The 15,575-nt window shown below is 40.7% G+C and overlaps 1 protein-coding gene across 8 annotated transcripts in view; it reads left to right on the top strand.

The window, feature by feature from the left end:
* SEMA5B (semaphorin 5B) overlaps positions 1-15,575 on the top strand; it is a 358,315-nt gene that overhangs the window by 74,331 nt on the left and 268,409 nt on the right. For 6 of the 8 annotated variants that reach the window (XM_077934877.1, XM_077934909.1, XM_077934914.1 and 3 more), the window contains exon 2: positions 2,966-3,047. The exons of 1 other annotated variant lie outside the window; for it this stretch is intronic. The gene's annotated coding sequence lies outside the window, so the exon portion shown is untranslated. Of the gene's footprint in view, positions 1-2,965; positions 3,048-13,976; positions 14,013-15,575 lie in introns of those variants that run through there. One more of the 8 variants, XM_077934899.1, reaches the window with a different exon arrangement.

Here is a 15,575-nt window from a genome sequence, read left to right as displayed (position 1 = left end):
AAAAAATATTTTTTATTGCTTTGTTTTCCAGGTTCAAAGTACAGTGTCAATACATCGTCGGTAACACAACCAAAGCTTTTTTTACAAAATAAGAAAAAATAAAGAAAAAATACCCTTTTCCAAGTCTTTTTTTTTTTCCATCATCAACTGGACTTCCCCACATCCTCCATCCCTGCATTCTTTACAATAAAAATCAACAGCAAATTAATACCTTGTTTCATGTGTTTTTATGATTTCATCTAAATATTTACTCTAAAGGTTCAACTTTTCTCAGTCATAACTTGGTTTCGATCATTTCCGAATCTCAATACTGAAGCATGTTTTTCTCAAAACTTAGCAAATTCTCAACATTCATATAACTTAAAATGTTTTTGTAAATAGTCCTTAAATTTTTTCCAATCCTCTTCCACTGCCTCTTCTCCCAGGTCTCGGATTCTGCCGGTCATTTCAGCCAATTCCATGTAGTCCATCAGTTGCGTGTGCCATTCTTCCAGTGTGGGTAACTCCTGTGCCTTCCAGTATTTGGCTATAAGAATTCTTGCTGCTGTAGTTGCATATAAAAAGAAAGTTCTATCTTTCTTTAGCACTCTCTGGCCCACAATGCCCAGGAGGAAGGCTTCTGGTTTCTTATGAAAGGTATACTTAAATACCTTTTTCAACTCATTATAAATCATTTCCCAAAAAGCCTTCACCCTCGGGCATGTCCACCAAAGGTGAAAGAATGTTCCTTCAGCCTCCTTACATTTCCAACATTTATTATCAGACAAATGATATATCTTTGCAAGTTTGACTGGGGTCATGTACCACCTGTACATCATTTTCATAATGTTTTCTTTTAAGGCACTACATGCCGTAAATTTCATACCAGTGGTCCATAACCTTTCCCAGTCTTCAAACATAATGTTGTACCCAATATCTTGCGCCCATTTTATCATGGCTGACTTAACTGTCTCGTCTTGAGTATTCCATTTAAGCAACAAGTTATACATTCTTGAAAGCACTTTCGTCTTAGGTTCAAGTAGTTCTGACTCTAATTTTGATTTTTCCACCTGGAAACCAATTTTTTTGTCCTTTTTGAAGATCTCTAAAATTTGGGCATAATGAAACCAGTCTCGCACCTTTCCTTTCAATTTTTCAAAGCTCTGCAACCTCCAAGTGTCCCCCACTTTTTCTGTTATTTCACAATATTTTGCCCAGCCACCCCCCATATTAAGTATTTTTGTGGCTTTTGCCTCCATCGGTGACAACCACCTCGGAGTCTTATTTTCGAGTAAGTCCTTGTATTTAATCCAGACAGTAAACAAAGATTTCCTGACAATATGGCACAGTGAAAAGAGCTTTTAGGCTTTCCTCCGTGTGTGTGTTTAATTTGTGCAGTGCCAGTCCACCGGCTGTCAAGTGTGTAAAGCTGCAATCGCACAGGTTAAATGTGCACAAGATGTGAGTTAACAGTACAAATAAATTGGATGAGCATCTTCATTTGTAATTATATTCTTGTGGTTTTAGTTATTTTAAAAGATATCTGAATCGGGCTCATTCCTTTTCACAATAGAATGTATTTTAAAGAGTCAAAGCTGAATAAATTTACATGTATGTACCTAGAGGAGGCACTATCATGAACAGTTTGACAACTCCATTCTGAAGTACAAACACACCACACACCAGCCCTCATTTGCATGAACCATCTGCTTCTTATTTAGTATTTAAATTGATCACCACTAGAGATTTAATACAGTGGTAGCATCTATTTGTTCATCCTTTTGTTTTTTGTAAACAATTATTCTGTAGTGTTTAATCAAGGATGGGTTTTGTTTGATACGTTATGAAATTGAGTTATATCTTGTGCCCTCTAAAGTTGATGATGATTTTTGGGAATCCTGTGCAGCATTTGTCCTATTCTCCAAAGTTATGCAGAAGTGCTGGGTATTTCTTTGATCAAGAATGTCCTTTAAAGCTTCCAGCTTTATAGGCTGTTGACTAATTGTAGACTGAGAAACAACAGATTTTCAGAACTCCCATGTGTGAACAAGTGTTCTTTTAGAGGAGAATTTTGTCCAGTGAGTATGCCCTAGAGACAGTCTTGGACTTTGTAAACAGCAGCAAACCGTCTTCATGCTGCTCATCAAACCCTGGGGTAAAAAAATGAGACCAAATTGTTTTAAAGACTTGCCAGGAATTTTGTCAAGGGTAAAACAAGATATCACCAGCCAATTAAGTCTAATATTTCTTTGATGTACTGCATCTCCCTAAACAAATGCTGGAGCTATAGTTCTTCTATATAGCTATAGCTAATATTTATCCCTTACGATACTACCTGCGAATTATAATTCCAGGTGTTGCCTTCACCCAACACTGAATAGCCATGAAGTGGTGCTCTAAGAGAAAATGACACCCTTTGTTAAATTTGGGCAGGGAACTTTGGCTCTTCTGTCTGGGTGGATGGTAGAGGAAGAAGATCTGCTTCACCCAACAATTCAGGAATCTAGAATGTGGCACAGGTCTTTGGCACTTCCTTTTCAGAGGTTCTGCTGTGTCACAGCTGGCATTTAGCAAAGCCAGTACCAAGCGCTTTCCCCTATGGCAACATAGTCCATCTTGGAAAAGTTGTAGTGCTGGGTGAATGGGCCAGGGAAGCTCTTGAGACCCCAACCTGCATTGTTCCATTTGTTTATTGCACCATGGTTTCCTATTTTTGCTATGAGAAGTAGCTTGTAAGTCTCCCATTGAGGTGTTGACCAAGCATGAGGCCTGCTAAGCTTTTTAACAATATAATAGCATCAAATTATATGAGCTCATTTTCTGCAGGCCCTTGTGAGTTCTGTATGAGTTCTGTATCTGGGCAGAGCAGCATCTCAAAACCTGCCGGAGTTAAAGAGCAAGGGTAGGGGTGAAATTCCTGCGGTTTCATGGACACAGCACAGAGGTTCCCAATGGAGTGACGAATGCTCTCTTCTTTTCTCTTTAGCTCTAGGAGGTTTCAAGATTTGTTTGGCTCAAGACCCAATATGCGTGTCTCCAAGATGACTATTTGAAGAACATCAGCTACAGTAAGCAGTCTGTCTTTCAATATATTTGCTAAAGGTAGCACCACATACACAGGATGTTGCTGTAAGAAGGAGCTTCACTGTACCACCTCCAAAATATGTCCCAGCTTCAGCTATGTGTTTCTTTTGGAAAAAGTAGACTATACTCACAGTAGAGCAAAGCTGCTATTCTGAGCACAAGCTGAACAGTAGTAAATAGGGATGATAGTGTGTGTTTGTGTGGGGGGGGGTTGAAAAGTACAAAATGACTAATCATTGAAGTATTCTACAATTAAGTTCAGTTTCATGTCCTGCCCTCTATACTAACAGCCAGATGAGTTCACAATAAGATGTCAGACCTGCAAATGAGTTTGATGTCAAGGTCATGTAGATTTTCCAAATAATAATTGTGTCAATGAAATAGTTGAGAGCTACAGAACGTCACAGGCGTCTGTGCAGCCCTGGATATACATATATTATGGGTTAGTTTATTTATAAATTTGTATACCACCCTTCATCTGTAGCTTTCAGGGCGGTTCAAAATATAAAAACAAAGATAAATGCACAAAATGCACAATAAAAACAGGAACAACACACACACATTTCCCCATTCTTTTTCCCAACAGAGGTCATCATACAAAGTGTCCAAAGCAGTTTCTGGGCCCAAACCCCAATAGAAATTCAGTTTCCTCCATGAGCTCCTGGATCTGGTCCATGAACACAGCTCAGTAATCTTGCTCAAGAAGGGGAGGTTGGCCTTTGGCCAGTAATTGCTTAGATTTTCTTAATCCAGAGAGGGTTTCTTGAGTAGTGGTTTTACCACTGCCTCATTTAAGCAGGCAGGGAACCCTCTTTCACAAGGAGACATTAATTACCTTCCTGGCCCAGCCAGCTGTCCACTAGCCAATAGGGGTAATTAAAGGGTAATTATAAATCTCCTAAATCATACTAAAAAACATTGCAGCAGCGTGCACTAAAAAGTACAATGGAAATCATTAAAACATCATAAAATGCAGGACAAATTGACCAACTATGAAGAGGATTCTCTAGAATGCTTGATGAAACAAAAATGCTTCTCAACAGGTGGAGAAACTTCAGCACTGCAGTTGCTTGGCTAATTTCAATAGGAATAATGTTCCAAGGTATTCTTTGGAAAGCCAGGGTGCTGAACGGGCTCTAAAGTGTTGGAGAGGGTGCTCAGGAGTGATTATGTAGATATTGCACTTCATCCTGCCATTGTGAGACTAGAGCATTGACAGGATCTATCCACTGGAAAATCTCCCAGAGCATTCAGTCGTTGAGGGCAGATGGTCTGAATAGACCCCCACTGCTGCAGCGTGGGGTGCCCCAGTAGAAGCTGCAACTCCAAACTTCACCTTAGACAAGTATTTTGCCACTGCACTGAGCCAACCGCACAGGTCCATTGTGAACTGCTCTTTCAGATCTATGGGCAGTCTGAAGAGTGTTTGGGGAGTTGGAAATACAGTATGTTAAGTTGGTGGAAGGGCTCCTAGCTGTTTTATGAGGAACAACAGCTTTCTTGGTGCGTTGAACTTATCACTGTTGCAGTCAGTGCTGGACTAAACAGACTTCTGACAATCTTTATGTTCACCAGGGCAGAGGGCCAAATGGCAGATTGCTTCCTGCATTCATTTAGCATTCCAGAAGTTGAATTCCCATCCCTGTCATGCAATAATTCTTGTGCTGTGGATTGTTTTAGTTTCGAACCCTATGGGGATTGCCTATTTTTAAATTATTTTGGCAGTGATGCAAAGATCTGCAGTGGGACTCTGGATTCTTCCCTATCCCAAACCCCCGCTCCAGAGACTAGCACCTCACATTGATTGACTGCTCTCAATAGGAAAGCATTTCAAAAGTTGTTTGCCAGTGGGTGAACTGCCATGGAATGGGCAGGAGGGCGTCAAAAGTTCTGTGGGGTTGTTTTACCTGTAATTAATCACTCAGCAGAAAGAAACCCATATAGGTTATGTGTGTGCGCTTCAAATAATTTTCTGTCTGTCTCCATCCAGGCCTGTAGCCTTTCTAGAAAGTTGTGGGAATGACAACAACAAAAAGTAGGGGGCAGTTTATCTAGTCCACAGGCCTTTTAAAGACAAAATCACAAACTTTTTTTATTTAACTCTCATTTTTACAGCCATACTACAACGTCAAAAGTTTTTTACTAAGCAACTTCAGCAGGTTTCTTCTTTAAACAACACATAACTGCTGTTCAAATAAGTCAAAACATTTCTTCATCTCAGGTATAGCCTCAATTGCATGTACATTTTGATAATTGCATGTACCAAGTAGAGTTGGTGATTAAAGCAATTCAGGAACAAAGTTTTTCACATAAGTTCTTTAGAGATTAGAGCTTGAACACCAGCTGATAAACCTTTTATGACAGATCTCCATCATATGATTGGGCAATTAGTTTGTCATAATTTGACTGTAAGCCAGTCAATGTTGACAAAAATTCAGATGTTATATTTTAAGCACTTTGTGAACAAAGCTCGTAAATTGCAGCGCATATTTCTGTTGGCTTCATGCTTGCAAGATATAGGCAATGGCCAATTAAATATGCATCCAAATGATGCATGATTGCACACACACGCATGGCATCGAACCCGGAAGTGAACCGAAAACATCCCTGAACACACCACTAAAAGGGCGGAATGGGGCCAGGATGCAGTTATGTGCACTTTGCCCAACGCACTCGGGGGTTGGGAACAGAACAAAATGGTAATTGACTATAATCAGAGAGCAATTGCTATATTTACAATATAATAATTACTGTACCTTGATTCCCGAACTCAGTCCATTTGACTTCCAAAATGTTCGCAAACCAAGGCACGGCTTCTGATTGGCTGATTGGCCCCAGAAACAATACTGACAGCCAAAATGGATGTTTGGCTTCCAAAAAAGTTCGCAAACTGGAATACTTACTTTTGTGACATCCGGGAGCCGATTTGTTCGGAAGCCAAGCTGTTCGGGAACCAAAGTACCACTTTACATTGTCCCTAATCTCATAAGCTAGCAATTCTGCACAAGTACTTTAATTAATTTGCTTCATAATAATTTCTAGAATTATTTTAGCCATAATGTGGATTACTTCATATTGGATTTCAGTGCTGATGTGTTTAGCATTTGCAAGAATTGTTATCACAATTCCTTGCAATTTTTGATCTTTTTTCATAGAAAATGCAAATAACTATAAAAAGAGCCAGGTTGCCTCTACTCCTAATTGTTCACACCCTGAATCACCCCTGAAAGACAATTGATTGACATCTAAAAATTGAATTACTTCAGCAATACACTTCACATAATATTGGCTATTTTTTAATCACTTGTTACACATTTTTTTCTGAATTGTTTCTTTTGTTATCCAGAGAATTATCCATCGTACTTTTATGGGCTATTGTATATTTAAGGAGAGAAACAAAGGCCTTCTTATTCTTATTTATTCTTATTCTCATTATTAATTAAATTTGCATACTGCCCTGCCCTGTACCCGTAGATCCCAGCTCAAAACTACAAATTAAAACTACAAAATATATAATAAAAATAAAAGCATATATAACCCCCCCTTCCACAACACATTTAAAGGGGCATCAGTTGTCTTTCTAAAAATTATGCTAGAAATGTAATTATTTAAAATAAATAAATTGGGAGGGTTTTTTTGGGGGGGGCAGTCTCCCATTTATCCCTCACTACATAGAAATCCCACCAGCTGCTATTTGCATCTAAACAAGAGAGACCAGCACCAAATACCGCTTAAAACTAAAGCTAGCGATCAAGTCAGCTGGAAATGAAAGAAGCGTCACATTTCGGCTGGTACTCAGTTCACATCCTGTGCATATGCACAGTTGTTGAGGGGGATGTGTCACACACACCTTCCGTAGATTAACTTGGCACCTCTGACAATGGCTATTCTTAGCATCACAATTCCACCACTGTTATGCTTTTAAATCTCCCAGACGAGTACTGCATGTACAAGACAGCACCGAACAACACAACTGCCTTAGTGATGAGTTAAGGGCAGAAGGAACAGCACAGCGGTCGTGCTACTTACATAGGCCAGACCAGGTTACATGAATGTTTTTTGTTTGTATGTTCTCAGCTTGCATACTGCTGAATCCACTTACTTTTTGAGCAATCTAGGACTATTGATTGTAGGATGGTATCAGGGAGTCCACAGTTCATAGTACACATTAGGACATGCAGGTGGATCCTGCACATGTCTGAGAAAGGATGAGTTAAAGGGAGATAACAACAGAGGTGTATTGTCTTATAAAAGGTGTGTAGAAGGTAGATAGGAAGCAGTGTCTGACCCCTCTCATAATGCCAGAACTGGTCATCCAGTCACGCTGTTGTGAGAAACTCAGGACAAGACAAAAAGAAGTCCCCCTTCGCACAATGCACAATCCAACTATGGATTCCACTCCCGCAGGATTTAGCAATGGTCACCAGCAGGGACTGCTTTAAAAGAAGGTCAGACAAATTCCTGGAGGATATAGCCATCGATGGCTACTACAGATACTATGGTAACTGTATACTACCCCAAAGATCAGAGGAGCCTTGCTTCTGAAAACCAGTTTGCTGAGAAACATGGCACTCGAGTTGTGCCCTGCTTGTGGGCTTCCCATATGTGTCTTGTTCATGAATATGAGAACAGGATGCTGGACTAGAAAAGAATCAGAAAGATTGGATACCCTGTCCCACCTTTTTTATTTTTGTTTTTTCCAGGCCTTCCCCTCTTTAGTCTGGATCATATGGGCCTTTGGTGTGATGCAGCATTGCTCTTAGGTTCTTTCTCAAAAGTCTCACAGTAGGAGTTATTCCAAACTTTCCTAGCCTGCTGTCCAGCAGGTGTTTGGGACTCTTAATTCCCACCTTCCCCTGCCAGCACGTCCGGTGGTTAGGAATTATGGTAATTGTAGTCCAAAACATCAGGATGGTGCCAAGCTGGGGAAGTCTTACTCCTAAGTGGCTACAGGGTTGCATTATTCACTGCTTTGTATTACTTTTCTATATTTGTTGTTGTTGTTTAGTTGTTTAGTCGTGTCCGACTCTTTGTGACCCCATGGACCAGAGCACGCCAGGCACTCCTGTCTTCCACTGCCTCCCGCAGTTTGGCCAAACTCATGCTGGTAGCTTCGAGAACACTGTCCAACCACCTCGTCCTCTGCCGTCCCCTTCTCCTTCTCCTTGTGCCCTCAATCTTTCCCAGCATCATTGTCTTTTCCAGGGAGTCTTCTCTTCTCATGAGGTGGCCAAAGTATTGGAGTCTCAGCTTCAGGATCTGTCCTTCCAGTGAGCACTCAGTGCTGATTTCCTTAAGAATGGATAGGTCTGATCTTCTTGCAGTCCATGGGACTCTCAAGAGTCTCCTCCAGCACCATAATTCAAAAGCATCAATTCTTCAGCGATCAGCCTTCTTTATGGTCCACTTTTCTATATATCTTCCTCATATTGCAGGCTATACACACCTGCTTCTTAATAAATGATGCTATTTACATGCACTTTGTGCTTGGGTTTCCAAGTTAATGCACAAAGCTACCCTGAGTGAAGCACACAGTGAGAAGGAAAAGTCTCACAGACATTAAGAAGTGCCATCAAAGCCCCTTAGGAGCACAGTTCAAATGAAGTGTATCAATCTTTCTGCCTTTCTCACAAACACACACTTTGATGCAGTTTGCTTCTAAAGCATAAATATTGGATCTGGGTGTGAATTTGGTGGTGTGGTTTTTTGAATTGATTTACAGGAGTGGTGCTGAACAATAAAATCTGGAGTGTTTGCTCTAACCTTTTTTGCCTAAAGCTTCTGCATGCTTGTAAAATTATTGGGTTCTTTTGAGCTCCTGTTTTTGAAACCACAATAAACAAGCACTAGTGAGAATTAGAAGGGATCTGCCTAGATTTATTTATTTTTAATTTGTGTTTATTAAATTGCCATGAATGCTGATTAACCAATTTTCCTCGCACAGTGTTTATTTTTTGTTTCAGCTCTTTGCGTGCAAATGAGACCAGCCAGAGTGTTTTTGATAGATTGTGTGAGAATCTGGCAGAGACCATAGCACGAAATGAATGACCCTTTATGGCCTGAGTGAAATGTTGCTTTTGTAAGGCCTAATTGTAAATTTTGACCATTTCCTATTATGATGTTCTTTCCCCTTCTCCCTGCTAGCTCCTTCCTTGTCCTATTCATTTTATTTATTTTACTGCAACACATTAACCAGGTCAGCCTCCAAACAGCAATAGCTATTTTCTCCTACAGTTTTGCTTTTGTCCTCTGCAAAACACTACCATACCTATAATAATATAAGATGTTATTCCATAGATAACCCTGTTGAAGGAGGATATTAGAGATGCCTGATTTTCTCTACTGACATCCTCCAAGCAATATTTACTATCACAGTTTATTGATTTACTTCTGTGCAGTTTTCAATCCTTTCTTCTTCTTTTTAATAGAGTTGATAGCTTTTTTCGTTTTTTTCATTTTTGTACGGCCATGACATACACTTGCACCTCTCCATCAGGATTTTATGTGCCAGCTGATTTTTAATAACTGCATGGTTGCTGCTAAGATTAATCCCTCTTTACAACAGTGCCTCTTTCCTAAAGAGCCTTCGCAGCTGATTAGGGCCACAAATAACTCGTCAAAACAAAGTTGGCAGTGTTTGATGTGCTGTGAGCTTGCAGTTATTGCCCTTTTAATGATGCAGTGGTGTGCACTTCCAGCTGTGCAGCAGCAGTGCATGGTCCCTAGCAGCTGTTAGATAGCTCATCAAATAGCTGTTGAGCATCACCCCCTATTTGTCATAAAACTAAATGTGCCACCAGGGTTAGGAGGCTATTGACAACTGCTCTTCTCTTGCTTTACCATAGCTACCTTCTGACATGGTAATTAAGGAGGAGTTATTGTTGGCTCATAGCAGTTTTTGTTTCTTCCCCCTTCTTTACAAAGGAGCTGCTATCAAATTATCTCTACCAGGAGATGTGAAACTTGAAATTTACTAAGCTAGCCTTTGCCCAACCAGTTATGTGATCTGTAGAGCTTGTGGCCACCAAATCAAACACAGCCCACCAATCATGTATTGTCATCCACCAGGGGCACAATAAACTCCCATGTTTGGGCTACCTGACAAGTCTTTGGCAGCCCTTTCCATTTTTACGGTCCCTTGAAAGGAAGTTAAAACAGCCTATTGTGCCTTTGCTGGGCCATCAGAGATGGTTGGTCGGCTGAGTTTGACTTTGTCGGCTAATGTAGCTCCAGTAGGAAAGGGCTTAAAGGTCTTTGTGTCAACTATCTTTTGCCCTTTTATCCTGTGTCTACATTGGTTCATTGATCTTGCCTGATCACTTGGCTTTAAGCTTTGCTCCAGTTTTCCAGTCACTGATTTTGGGTTTCTGTCAACGCTTATGCGTCTAGTTTAGGACTTCATGCTTTGTGTTGCTGCCTCAATCCCAGATTGTCCCTTGGTTGTGGTTTAGATTCTGATCTCTTGACTCTCATCCCATTATGATTGCCACAGATGGACCACAGATTCCCTCTCTTTGACTCCAGGAAATATTCCTCAAATTTTGCTATACCACTTGTAGCCTGTGGGATTATAATTCTGTATTGGTGGCCTGGCTTCTCATGTCATAAATAAATAATAGATTTTAGGCCTCCACAGTTTCCTGCTGTTTCTATGGGAGTGTATTCTTGGCCTAAAATAGATCTTAAAGTAAGCTTGAACTAGTACTATTGACTTTAAAAACTTATACTGCATATTATTGGTTTTGGAGGTATTTTCTTTCTTGTAATCATGCTTGGGAATAGGAAGAAAAGTGTGTGCGTGCATATATTAATTATAAATTTCCCTTTAAGTAGTACACATATTTGTATGCATTTGGTCAGTTAATTTGTTTTAAGAATTTTATTTCTTTCCCTGAAGTATGCTAAGAGGCCCAGTGTGATGTCGTGGTTAGGGTGTTGGATGCAGGTGGTGCTGTGGTCTAAACCACTGAGCTTCTTGGGCTTGCCAATCAGAAGGTCGGCGGTTTGAATCCCTACGACGGGGTGAACTCCTGTTGCTCTCTCCCAGCTCCTGTCAACCTAGCAATCCGAAAGCACACCAGTGCAAGTAAATTAATAGGTACCACTGTGATGGGAAGGTGAACGGCGTTTCCTTATGCTCTGGTTTCCATCACAGTGTTTTGGTTTAGTCATGCTGGCCACATGACCCAGAAAACTGTCTGTGGAGAAACACTGGCTCCCTCGGCCTGAAAGTGAGATGAGCGCAGCACCCCATAGTTGCCTTTGACCGGACTTAACCATCCAGGGGTCCTTTACCTTTACCTTTTACCTTAGGGTGTTGGATTTAAAATCGGGGCACAGCCAATTCAAATACCTGTCCAGCCACAAAGTACAATGGGTAACCTTGGCCACAGTGCCCATCTCTCAGCACAGCCTATCACATAAAGTTGTTACAAGGGTAAAAGGAACTTCTTGGAGAAAAGGAACGGTAAAAATGTAACAACAAAAATGAGAATAAAATGTAATAATAAATAAGAAGCTGTGAAACAGAGAAGATTTTTGGGTGCTGGCATTGGCAGGAAGCTTGCACTTAAAAGCACCACATCTCATTTGACTGAAAAACCATCTACCTCTGCCCACTCCTTCATAAGCAGCTGCCCACATTTGCTATTGCATCCTGTTAGCAGCAAAGCAGAAGAGTTTGGGTGACAACTCTCATTAAGGTGGCATGCCCGGTGAAAATGTCTTTGCCACTTAGGCTTCCTACTTGCAGCGTGTGCTGTTTCTGTCGGGCTCTGCTGTTATTTATAGGGCACCTGTCACAATCGTGTTTAGAGAGAAGCCTTGTCTGCGTTTTATGCAAGTTCTCTGTTTTTTTTGGGGAGGGGAGGCAGGATTCTGCCTGAAAACGGAATGCATTATGCAGCAAATCTTACTTTATTTTGTGGGAACACACATTCAAATATGGAGCACATGTTGCGTCTTGTAACATTTCCTCCCGTTTGTAGAACATATGTATTTATTGCCCATTGCCTAGAAGTGGATAGGATGTGTGCTGGTTTAATGTTCTGCAAATTTTTATCTTCAGTACTACAGACCAATGAAAGCATGATTATTGCTACTTGAGCTCGTTTATAGTATATTTCATTTTCATTGGTAAAGTGCCAGTGTGAGATGGCAGATTGACATCCTGAGTTGCTCTGTGCTTTATGTTAAATCTCTTGCTATAGTGTGCCAGAGCTTAATTTATTTAAATATTTGAATCAATCACACCCCCTTCCTTACCCCCCCCCCCCACTTTGGAGGACTGAGTCTAAGTTTCGCTGCAAATGTTGTGGTTCCATCTTTTAACTATTTCAGGTGCGTCATCTTAAAACCCAAAGGTGTTCTTCAGAGAACTGAAAATGATTTGAAATAAAATTGCTGCTCATAGTGGCTCGGATGATCATTCCAGGCTCCATCAACCACAGTTTATGAAGCTATGAAAGAGTCTTTGCGCTGAGCGCTTCTTCCACGTCCCACCCCTTCATATGCCGACTTCACTTCACGGATTCTGATTTACGTTCACCTAGAGTTACTGGTTATGTACAAATAGGAAAATCTGGCCTTAATGTTGGTTAGCAAATCAGACAGGTTAATAGGCAGTTCAATTTTTTTGTATTGTCCCAAAGCAAAATCCACATGACCATTGTCCATAGTGGGTCAAATGATAATAGATATGCACACCATGAAAAACTAAACTTGTCTCAAATCACTTTCAATTCATTAAATCCCCCACCCCCCAAAACTTTAATCTCTTGAGTCTAGGCTGACCAAATTAGGAATGGATTTTTAGAGATTAGACCCAAAATCATATAAGCTAGATATTATTTACGTATTTGTTTCTATGTTACCCTTCATCTGAGGTTCATGGAGTGGTTTACGATATAACAGCTTGTGCCCCATTTTAAACCTGTTCACCTCATTTTTATCCATGTGAGTTTAGAAAGGTAAGTGGAGTAATATGTCAAGTTACCCAAGTCAGACGTTATTTCTATTAACCTTAAAGACATTTCTCGAAGTGCCTTCATTAGCTAGTATTTGGAGCCTATATTTAACTGGGCACAGTGCAGAAATGCTTAGACTGCACAGTCTTTGTACAATTCTGCTTTGTCTTACACTAGCTCTTGGCTCAGTTTGCCAAATATGATTCTGCAGCACCCAAAACCTAGCCTAAAAGCCCTGATTAGATTTCAGGTAGAACTGGGTCAGGCAGTAATGTATTGCCATAGTAGCAGCATTTTCAGGAGTGGATGCATATTCAAGGGCAGCAAAACACTCAAGGATACAGCTAAGGGAAGGTGAAAATAAACAATCAATTAAACTGTGGTTGCTGAGGGGGAAATGTCTCCACTGCTGGTTCTCATTGAGAGCCCGCTGTTCTGTAGGTTCTAGCTCATTTTTGATAGCCACGTTGATGCATAAGGTAGGTTCTTCGGGGTGCAGTGAGGGCAAGAATATACATGTCCTGTCTTAATGTGATATTGGCAGAATAATGTACTCCTGAAAGGTGTATGTTCACAAGTTAGGGCTTGTCAACACTTTGATTTGTCCAATGTCTAGAAAGCGCAGGTGTGGACAGTTTTCAGTTTTCCCCGCTGCTTTCCCCGGGAAATCTCCCTCTTTCCTGCTGAATCATAGCAAATGTTAATCTGGAGGAAACCCAGTTGATGTTTGCTTTGATTTAGCAGTAAAGAGGGAGTTTTCCTAAGGGAAAGTGGCAGGCCCAAGCAGTAGTGTGGATGAGCCATTACCGTGGCAAGGAGCAGGAAGAGAGGAAACTCTACTATCTGACCTGCTTTCCTTTTAATTTAATTTAATTTTGTTTTATTAAAGATTTTCTTGTTTTACAGAAGTAAGTGTAATGCCTTGCAGACTGAGACAATCTGGTGTCTCTGAAGTCCACAATATTTCTGGTGGATGCCATTAAAGTAAGGCCACTCTTGAGTTTTTATTTATTTATTTATTATTTATTTGTTGATTTGCATTTTTGCCTGTTTAATGTACTCTGTGTATAAACTGCAATGGCTGGCAGTGGATGCAAATATCTATTGATACTTTTTCCTTTAGCCTTGTTTTATTTTAAGACAAACGGGGCAACTTCTTCTTCCTCTTCACCTTATTTTGTAAATACTTAGGTATCTACTTAGGTGTATATACTTCGATATACCCGTATCATACTGACTGAGAAATGCAAACAGTTAATCAGAGAGATGCAGTGCTAATACTACACTGTCAGTATCTTCCTTTGGGAAGTGACAGCTTTGAAAATTGCCTTAGTGAGACATGCGGTGACCTTGAACATGCCTTACTTCTTTACAGTGTGCACAACACAAACTAAATACTCAGTTCCTTTTCGAGATCTGTCTCCTTTATAATTTTGACTTTTGGGTTGGCAATATACTCCGTAGTGCATTTTTGTACGCAAGGATTACATCACCTTTAAGCCTCTCTTGTGTTGTTTATGTTTACATCTTATAATGGTGAAAATGAAAAGGAAGATGTGGAGGAGAGTCATTTATAATATGAGTGGGCATATTAGCCAACACTGCTTTTACACTTTTTCATCACAAGCCCAATTGAAGCAAGAGCTGGAATGCTGTTTAGCAAATATTTTTCAAACAAACAAACAAACAAACAAATAAATAAACAACCAGCCAACCAACCAACCTACCTCTGGAAGTAAGAGGAGAGTTTGCTACAATAGATTTTAAACAGCTTTATGACTCTGCTAGTAAATATGTGTTTAGGGAGATATTAAAATGCAGATCATCAATCGGATAAGGCATAACATCATCTTCAGAGTTATTAAGGTGTATTGGCTGAATGAATTTGCAGTCCCTACAGGAGTGGATGTAGTAAAAGTCTGCGTGAAATGGTACCAGGTGCAGAGGAAGCATCTTTAATTGAGGTGCATGAGTTAGAGTCCAACAAGATCTGGTGGGCCAGACATTCACCACTCGTCCTGCAGTAAGTTATCCAAGCTGGTTTCAACTTTGTGTGGGCTCCTCTGTGATTCCTGTGGTGCCTCCTCTTTGCAGCTTCTTTCTCTGTTTCTCAATCTCTTACCCCTCTGTTCTGTGGAAGTCTGCTGTTGGTTGATGGGTGGGGCTTCCCTGCTCACATCAATGGGGGAGAGAGGAGGGCAAGGTAACACCACCCATGTGATGTTGTGAGTGGAGAAGAGGAAAGGGGAGCAGTGAGGAGACTGCATGATTTCTGCTGCTGGCCTGCACGCTGCACTTCACATGTGGTCCTCCAGATGTTTCTGGCTGACAACTCACATCCCCTCCAACCAGCATGGCCTGTGGGCAGGATGATGGGACTAAATATGGAAGATCACAGGGTCCACATGCCTTCTGGGAGCTTCCTATGAATGCTGTTTGGAAATGGTGTCTGGTATTGGGTGGAGGGAACATATCTGACTACCAGCTTGTTCTAGGCACAGTTCTAAGGTAAAGGTAAAGGGACCTCTGGCTGTTAGGTCCAGTCGT

Source organism: Podarcis muralis, chromosome 1 (genome assembly GCF_964188315.1).
Source record: "Podarcis muralis chromosome 1, rPodMur119.hap1.1, whole genome shotgun sequence".
NCBI classification, from domain to species: Eukaryota; Metazoa; Chordata; class Lepidosauria; order Squamata; family Lacertidae; genus Podarcis; species Podarcis muralis.
This window is presented reverse-complemented; position numbering and strand designations above follow the sequence as displayed.